Below are 10,000 nucleotides of genomic sequence, written 5' to 3'. Positions count from 1 at the left end.
CGCTCTATTAGCTTGAGCTTATGACTTATGATTCATAAAGCCGCTCTCTGCCTCATCAGTCAGATATCAGACGGTCTCTGTCTTATAATAGAAATCTCATAATTCTACATGTCTGTTCTATTATTCTGGCATGAATCCTAATGGGACGAGGCGCTGTTTAACACAGAATCCCATTCAGTTTCTATAAATATACATAAACCTCGTAGCGATTCCTGTATTATCATATGCATGTTTGTGAACACTTTACTACAAGAACAAAAAGGCAGGTCACACGCAGGGATATGAGCTTTATTTTATTCTCCTACGTCTGTGCTTTTTTGCAAACTGAAGTTCATAAATAAAATTAAGATTAGGTAATCGGAAAATTTAAATTAATATTTTTAAATATTTTAAAAACTGCCTTTAATTAAAATTTAAATATTTAAGCAATGTATAAATATTACTTAAAAAATAAGATAAAATATTTCATTTGTTTCGACGCATGTCAGCTGACACAGAATGGAAATGTGTTGCTAAAACGAGTTAATAAAAAATAACTTTTTATAAAAATGGAAAATTTAAATAATTACTTTGAAAATAAATTAATACAAATAAAAATACTGTATAAATACAAAAAACAATACTGTATAAATATTTAAAGAAAAGAAAATGTTTGATTTCTGACAACAACTGACAGAGAAATATAATGTGAATGTTTTGTTAAATAAATTAAATGTAATAATAAAATAGACTTAAAAATATTTAAGTACATTTTTTAACAAAAATGTAATATTTAAAAATTTTATAATATTAAATTATTAAATATATTTAAACAAATGTTTGATTTATTTACATGCATTTCATCCGAATGAAGAAAAATATTAAGATGTGAATGTATTGATAAAGTACTAAAAGATTGGAAACTTTAGCTAAAAAAGGCTTTGATCGACAAAAAAAAGGATTCCCTGTTCTAGAGCGAAAACATCTCAAGAACCTAGTTTTAGCAGGATCTTAAGCAAGACCTCTGTTAAGCTCCTGAGCTTTAAACCAGGAACCTCTGAGCAAGTAGATTTAAAGAAACACGGCAGATAAAAACACCATTGTGTTCTCTGATTAAACGTCAACACGCGGCTAATGAAAGAGGAAAGCCACCAAAACATAAAAACATTTCCCGTTTCCGTCTCTCGTCACGCTGCAGAATCGAACCCTAAAACCAGACGCCTCGCCTGCTTTGGATTCGTTAGAGCCAGCGTTCATCAGCGCCGATCCCAAACGAGCGAAGCGCTTTCCGTGTTAGGACGCCCGGACCGGAAATGCATCAGAAAGGGACGAGGCGCTCAACGTTAACGCTGTCGGTTAAAGAAAACCCTCTCCAGTCTCATCAGCTCAAACAACGCCTTTACTCCAAGTCACCAGATTTAATCGTTCAGTCATAATCAAGACGATTCTGTTCGACTCCTTTCGCTCTTTCTCTTGATTGCGGCATAAATTAAGAAGGAGCGAGCCCTTCTGAGTCCCCTTCAGACGGGAGATGCACGCCATGTATATCATTAGAGCTGGATTTCTCTCTCTGTCTCTCCGTCCCCCATCTTTCTGGCGGTTTGAGATTGTAGCCTGTTTAAAACCCTCATCGCTCTGGGCAACACGATAACGCGCCTGTCAGAAGCACTTTCCGTTATAATGGCCTGGCTTGTGAACGGAGGAGAGGCAGAAAACACGCTGTGAATGCACACACACACACACACACACACACACACACACACGCACGCACGCACCAGCTCGTATCTCGCAGCCTGTGTTCGTGTGATTTCAATGCACCGAATACAAACGCATGCATATTTCTGTGCGGCGGCATCGATTGCGATTCTCCTCGTGGAGTGCACGCACAGCAAGCCTCACAGAGAACCTGGATCCGGGAAGCTAGAATCCAGAGCGGCTTGCTTTTTCTGATTGGTCAGATGCCGCATGATTTATTTGTTAAAAAAATATTAAAAAACTAAATGAAGGATTTTTGCACTAAGCACAAATTAAAGAGGCTTTTACTATTAGTGTTGTCAAACTATTATTCACAACCAAAATAAAAGTTTTTGTTTGTGTAATATATATATATATATATATATATATATATATATATATATATATATATATATATATATATATAAATATGTATATAAATATATACATTAAAAAAAAAAAAAAATGTTTCTCGAGCATCTATGCTTACGTTCGCTTTAATTCACTTTCACTTCATAAAAGACTGTTTTGCATTTACGTTGTGTTTCTGGTCTAGCATGAATAATACAGCCTTTTAGGTTATTTGCAAAAAAATTAATAATGCAAACAGGGATTGTTACAAAGAAAAACACACGGTAAAAAATGACCTGAAAAACTGAAATGCTACAGTAAAAACCTGTTAAATGTTTAATGGTACATTCTTGTTACATTTTACAGGGAAAAAATCGTAAGTTATCATTCCCAGAAGTCCCTGCATTGCGTTTGAATTTGATGTTTTGCGAGAGAGCGACGTTTTAAAATCACGGCTTTCTTATCAGTTATGTTTATTAGGGTTGTGAATTAAATTAATTCATTGCATATTTCAACACATTTCGTTACTTCAATAGGTCGTTATATTAACATTATATCGATTAATGAAATCACGGTATTTAACTGTAAATATAACTTAAAACGGTAAAACCAAAAATGTCGTTACCGTATTTTTTAAGGTAGAACTTTTATTTTAAATTTTACGGAATTTTTGCAATTTTAAATGATTTTTTTAGCAGAAAATCTCAACAGAGATTGGTAAGCTCCAACTTACACTGCGTTTTATTTATTTGTTTATTTACTTTTTTCCCGTAATGTAAAGAGAGCGTTCGTGTGCGGTTGCCAGGTTGGGAAAACAACGCAAACTAATATAATAATGAAGCCCCGGGGGATTGAAACTCTATATATGGCAACCACAAAGTTGAAACCTACTGTATTAAACTTGTATTAAAACGCAGGATAAACAAGCAGCATGCTCGATGAAGTAAGAGGAGCGGGATTACGATACGATTCATAACAAGCTTTCAGAAGTGTGCTTAACATCGATGAAGTCTGCAATATTTCAATGTGAGCTCAAACGCTTCTCATCAGCTGCCGGCTCGTTTTTACTTCTCCCGAGATGCTTTAAGGAAAACTTTCGAGACAAGCTTGATATTTAACTTAGAGGAGATCTTCCAAACTCTGAAACGAAAATCTCAGAGCCATTAAACGTTCATCCGGAGGGTTCGGTATCCTTTGATTCGGGGGTTTTCTCCGTCAAGCAGCGGCTCAAAAATGAATCTGCTGAAATATGAGTTTCTTCACTTTCAGGCCGATTATTTGCGCGACGCAAACCGCTTCGAGCAGCATCACGATGCAAATCCGCGCAAATATCGGTTTTCGCCGAATAATCGAATCCGGAGGAAACGAATGCAAACCTGGCAACCACGTGTGTGTCGTTGAATGAGTCCAGCGTGATGCAGACAGACACACACTACAAGACTCACGACCGTATTTCAGGCACTTTCCTCTTGTTCACGTACTTAACCTTTTATTGTACCAAAACGACGCAAAGCTCTCTTGACATCAGTGATTGAAACATTCGTTTTTCAAACAATACAATAAAGAGCACGCAGGCGATGACCTTCTGTCCTGTTTAGTTGTTCTGATTTCTAAGAAACGTCATGTTTTTCTTCGTCTGGTCTCGCCGGTCTGACACAGCTGCCGCTTATCTTTCACGGCTCTTTGGCAAAGTCGTGCAAAACCCTTCCTCCGCATCATTTCTCGTCAAGCATCGCGTGCAAATCAATGCACAAGTTTTTTTTTTATGTCATGCAAACCTTGCACATTCACTGGCACGCTCGTCTTTAAAAACGAGCCGGAAGTGCAGCAGGACAGAAAGAGAGACGGACGTCCAGCCTTCAAAGAGCCTCGTCCATGCAGTGTGTGAAAATAACAAGACATAGGTCACACCTGAACAGCATCCGAGTCGGTCACCCTGCAGAAGACGCTTCTGATTTAGTGTTTCTGTCTTGTTTCTAGTACAGCATTAAGATGCATTTACTTGACAGGTGAAATGAGGGAACGAAAAATAATGTTTCTATTAGGAGGTCTTGCATTTAAACGAATCATTTGACACAGTGCAGTTATACGTGCGTGCTTTTACATTGCGCTTATGCTCTTATCTGTAATTGCATTCATAATTACACCATGACCTTAAACCTACCCACAGAACCAAACCTCAGCAGCAGCACAGGTGAATCTCGACCTAACCTTGAACAGCCTCTGAATGAACTTTATTCGCTCCACTGCGAGGTGCGTTTTTGCTCATTTTAAGCAAACACAATGCGCATTTGTTTATTTTTCCAGGGCGCGGGACTCAAGTGAACGCATCCTCCTCCGAGAACGAGGTTCGTGCCGGAAAGCGAGAAAACCCACGCGGGGTCCACGCTAAACTTCCCGTGCTCCTCGGCGCTCAAAAGCAAGAACCTCCAAGTAATGTTGCATAAGCTCAGCGTTCTCAGCCCACGCGCTCCACAGGTCGCGCGGCTCCGGGGTTCACCTGTTCTCGCGTGCGCGCGCGCGTGTGTGTGTGTGTGTGAGAACTTCACTCACCCAGGTCTGGAGTGTGACGGCTGCGTCCTCCTCGGTCTCCTGCTCGCCGTCTCCTCCTCGCGTCTGTCCATAAGTCACACGAACGCGTCCATACGTGTCCTCGAGCCCGAGTGTGTGTTTACCTCCCCGGCATCAAATACGCCGACACGCGCGCGCACACACACACGCTCACTCCTCCTCGCGCGCTCGATCAGAGATGCTGTTCCAGAGAGCGCGCGCGCACGCGCGCGTGTGTGTGTGTGTGTGTGTGTGAGAGAGACAGAACACACTGTCTCTGTCTCTGTCTCCGTCTATCTGCTGCTCTGCGCTCACGCTGCTGTTTGGTTTTTCATCTCACCCCCTGACACGCGCAGGGAGCGTCGCGCAAGTGCGGAGCTCGAGCAAAAACGAAGAGCCGCTAAGGGCTCGCGGACCGTTTATAGCGTTCAGTCACGTGATCGCTGCTCTGACGATTTGTGCTACCCCGTAAACATCGAAGGGAACTCTGATATACTCAAACAAATAGTAAGTAATCTTATCCACCTTTTTATTGGGCATGGAAGTAAACCTGTGGGTGGGACTTCCGGTTCATTAGCCGCTACAGGTAAATAACGAGGAGAATAACAACGTGCAGTTAAAAAAAGGTGTGATCGTTTAATAAAACAATATTATCATGGCACCAATTTTCAATATCAAGTCGCAAAACAAACTGTTGCAGATAAAAATAGCTGGACGCTGAGACCGGAAGTTAGGCCCATATAATTGACCGGAGAAAAGGGCGGATAAAACAGAAAGTTCCGGTTCTCGATTCTGATTGGCTGAGCCGTGTTCGAAACTGTTATAAAACAATCTACAAACACACGTGTTTGTTTACTGTGTTGCTCGGCAACCGTCTCTAAGGACTACATTGTTTGGTGGAAGATTAAGGTTTTTCATTACCTTTTGTTAACTACTTCTAATGAATAACCTTTTTATAAAGCATCCAAAAAGCCGTGGATTTATAACAGCCTTTCTTACACAGCTGTTATAAATTCACAGTAAACCACGGCTTCTCGGTTTAGTTTTTTTTGCATTATTTATTATTAGTGATCTGTTTTAAGATAAATATGACCACAAAGAAAAAGAAAGTCATGTTTGGGACAAAAAAAAAAAAAAAAAAAAAAAGTAAATGATGAAAAAATTTATTTAGTTTTTGGGTGAAATATCCCTTTAAATATTGTACGCTACAAAAATGATTTTCTAGCTTAGATATTTTTTCTTAAATCAGGAAGGATTTTCTACACAAGTAAATATTTTTGTCTTGTTAAAAAAAATGAAGTGAGTTTTTGCTTTAAAAAAAAAAAAAAAGTAATCAAAAGAGTAAGCAAAATAAATACATTTTTGTTTGAAATAAATCATGCTTACCTCAGTGGTATTTGCCATTATGCTTGTTCTAAGAAAAACGAATTAATTAACCAATTAATTTAGACTTTTTTCCCTGAGAATCATTTTTACATATCTAGAAAATCCTACTTAATTTAAGTTCTATTTAAAGCAAAAGCAAGATATATATATATATATATATATATATATATATATATATATATATATATATATATATATATATATATATATATATTTTTTTTTTATATTATATAAATATAAAAATTCTATATATAAAAAATTTTAAATAAAAATATTTTTAATTAAAAAATTAAAAAATCTAAGCTAGAAAAGCAATGTTTAGTGTACACATGGACTTTCATACTTCATTTCCTATAATGCTAACTCTGTTCATTTAATAAAAATATTAGCCTAAATAAATAAAAGCAATGAATTGTTGACTAACTTTGTTCACTTGATAAAAACAAATAAAGCAATTTAATGCTAACTATAAGAACACAAAATAAATAAAAAAGCAATTTATTGTTGACTAAATAATAAATAATAACAAACTATTGAATGCAGACTAACTTTATAAATTTAACAAAGAGTACTTAATAAATGAAATAAATGCAGCTTGACCTTCGGCCCCAATCCAGCGCAGACTCGATCGCTTCTGTCCTTCACACAGACACAAAATGGGTCGCAAATGACTTTTTCACGCATTCGTGAAAACATTCTGTCGGGTTTCACCGTCATGCGCACGAACGCAGGTCCTGAGGAGGTCACAGAGGTCACTTCAGCTGCCGCTAAAAGCGTGGCTGCGCAGACTTTAAAAAGCATTTGCCTTCTTTTGTTTTTACCCGAAAGGAGCTATTTAGCAGAATGTCCAAGCTGCTCTTTTTCAAGTCCCATTTGAGCCGAGGTGCATTAATAGAGCAAAAAAGGTCGTCTATTTAAAATGCATTTATTTCATACTAAGTACAGTGTAAACCTACGAACAATATAAAAATCATGAAGGAAATCTGAAACGAACTGCTCAGTGAGTGTTGGTTCTTATGTTTAAATGCACAGGTGTGCCTGAAGTATACTTGCAATAGTTCTTTATCACAATCAAATATAGCAAGTATGTCTTTAACTGACGCCATTTTTTTTAAAATTAGAGTAAATTACATTTAAATTACAGTAAAAGTGCATTATGTACAAAAGTCGTTTTTTAGCAGGGTATTTTAATTTACATTCAAATGCAGATTTTAAGCAATAAATAGGAAAAAGCATGGCAAAATTCAATTTCAAGAAGTGGTCATTTAAATGATAATCCAAATGCAATTTCATTTATGCAATTACGCATATTTTATGAAGGTATGAACTTTAAAAGACCAGTAATAGAAAAACTAAGGATCAAACTGAATGCCATGAAGGTCTCTGAATGTGAAGATCCTGCTTCACATTTTGTAAACATTTCCAATAAAAATATGAAAACACCCTTTAAATCGAGATGCATTTAGTGAAGATGCAAAAAGAATAAATGAAGTCTTGTGTTTAGCGAGTTTTAAGATGAAAGCAGAACATTGGCAAATGATTTAATTAAAGGGAAAAGCACGCTTTCATTCTCCATTGACAGAAAATGTTTCTCGTTTCAAAAATACAGTCACTTTAATCGCTTTCTCAGGAAACAGGACTTTGCATCTTCACTAGATGTATCCAGCGGATATTTCGATGCGGATGAAGATGTTCGTCAGAGAACTTACAAGAAAGACGACTTTTGAAGAACGGCCGAAAACACAAAGTTCAATTATTAAGCAACCTCATTAAACTCTTCTAAGTACATCAGCTGAACTTTTACCAAACTTTAAGGCAAAAGCAGCTGAAAGGTTTGGCTGGAAGATCGTTTTGTGGATGAATTATTCTAGAGGCTCTTCTCAAGTGTCTTTATTTTCCCGGCTGCTTTATGAAGTGAATGAACGACGGCATTACCGCCGCTGATCTTCCCGAACGAGCCGGCCGTCAGACAGACAAACAACTCAATGGGCTTCGAGCAAATGATTCCACCGAGTGAAGGAGCGAGCCAATTACAGAGCTCGTTACTGGGAGCATCGTTTATCTTACTCCGGTCCTTCTTCACTGCAGTTTCGTGTGGGTTCACGTGTGAGATTGATCTGTAAAAGACATTGTTTGCATTTTGGAAAGTTCCTAAAGTTTAGTTTCAAACTTGTGGAAAGAAATGAGCAAAATGCATTTGAGTGTTTGATTGCGCTTTTGTTTTCTTCAATTCCAATCCATGTATTTAAAGAGTTTTGTCTCTCATATATATATATATATATATATATATATATATATATATATATACACACATATATATATACACACACACATAAATACAGTATATTATATATATATATATATATATATATATATATATATATATATACACACACACACCAAAACTTAGTTTTATTCCTATTTTTATTTCATTAATTCCAATTTATATACAGCATTTTATTTCTAATGACAGTATGTGATATTTTATTCTAAAAAACGTTTAAATGTTTCTTCAAACGTTAAGGAAACATTCCATTCTATCATTTTACAAACATTATGGGAACGTTATTTTTGAAAAACAAGTAATAACATTAAACCAAAAATGTTTTCAGGGGGAAAAAGATCATAATGTTATAACATCATTATAGCAGGCCAGCGAACTTTATAAAAATGTTCCATTAATACTTGTTGTTTTCGTCTTTGAGAACCTTTCCAGAATGTTTTAAGAACGTTTGTCAGCTGACTTCTAAAGTCCCCTCAAATGTAACATTTCATACGTTCCCGTGGCGACATTACACACAGAATAATAGCTCCGCCTTCTTTCTGTGAGTAAACATTTGGGCGGAGTTATGCAAATAAACCACTCTGTGATGTAGAGAAGTGGGGGCGTGTTTAAACGAGTCACAACTTTTATAAACAATATCTCTTTGGTTTTTAAACTTGAATCTTTGAGGCTTTAGAGAGAAAGGAAAGGTCAAATGGCATCACGTGAGCCCTTTAAACGCACACTTTTTGTCTGGAGTGCTGTGGATTGTGACGGCACCCATTCACATCCATTGCTAAAACACTGACGCAGCGACACATTTCTCCAAACCTGATTATCTGAGGTTTGAGTTGATTTGCAGCGGACTGTTCCTTTAAATGTTTCACCCCGTGGTGTTTTGCCTTAACTAGGTTGACATGCAGTGTGTGTGTGTGTGTGTGTGTGTGTGATGGATGTGAAGCCTGCGGTTTACCAGATGGCTCTCTCTCTCTCTCTCTCTCAGCGTAACACGAGCGAGACGCACTCGAGCAGTAAATATAGGTCACGGTCGCATTGAAGCTCCTCTCTCAGCTCCGACACACAATAACAGCCTGCACTATTGACTTTCATCTGTGTGCTCCTCAGCATTCATCACAGAAAGCTCCAGCCGCTTCGGAGTAATCCAGCGCTGCAGGCCATCATTAGAACAGCCTGGATTCGACACTCGGAACCGATGGACACTACAAAAACACAGGCCATACATTCATGATTTATGTATTTGAGTTGCATGTTAAATTCCCATCCATTTTTTAGATGATTACATTTGTTCTGATTTATTCAATAATTTCTCTGTCTCTGTTTGTTTAATTGTATTTATTATTTTACTACGCATATATATATATATATATATATATAAATGCACATTACCCATACAGAAATGCCTTGTGTGCTGCTTAAAAAAAAAAAAAAAAAAAAATATATATATATATATATATATATATATATATATATATATATATATATATATATATATATATATATATATATATATATATATATATATATATATAAATCCCATGCATTTGGAATTTACAGGTTTAATACACTTAATGCATATCTGCCAGTGCACTGAAAAATCATGCCATTATTTGCATCCATTTTATGCTGCATTTCAAAAGCATTTATTTGAATCGTTTAGAATCAGCATAAACTAAAAGGATTTGAATTTCTAAATAAGTCTGGATATAGTGCACTCAT

General features: G+C 36.6%; 1 protein-coding gene and 1 long non-coding RNA gene across 2 annotated transcripts in view; both read right to left on the bottom strand.

Annotated features, from left to right (window-relative positions):
- Positions 1-4,909, bottom strand: part of LOC122328301 (leucine-rich repeat and immunoglobulin-like domain-containing nogo receptor-interacting protein 3) — a 37,905-nt gene extending 32,996 nt beyond the window's left edge. Inside the window, 1 exon segment of the mRNA XM_043223952.1 lies at positions 4,618-4,909. The gene's annotated coding sequence lies outside the window, so the exon portion shown is untranslated.
- Positions 4,910-8,484: 3,575 nt separating this feature from the next.
- Positions 8,485-10,000, bottom strand: part of LOC122328317 — a 16,078-nt gene continuing 14,562 nt past the window's right edge. The window contains exon 4 of the long non-coding RNA XR_006247781.1: positions 8,485-9,483. This is a non-coding gene — a long non-coding RNA (uncharacterized LOC122328317). The remainder of the gene's footprint in view (positions 9,484-10,000) is intronic.

Source organism: Puntigrus tetrazona, chromosome 2 (assembly GCF_018831695.1).
Source record: "Puntigrus tetrazona isolate hp1 chromosome 2, ASM1883169v1, whole genome shotgun sequence".
Classification (NCBI taxonomy): Eukaryota; Metazoa; Chordata; class Actinopteri; order Cypriniformes; family Cyprinidae; genus Puntigrus; species Puntigrus tetrazona.
Note: the sequence above shows the minus strand (reverse complement) of the source record. Positions and strands in the feature narration are given on the sequence as shown.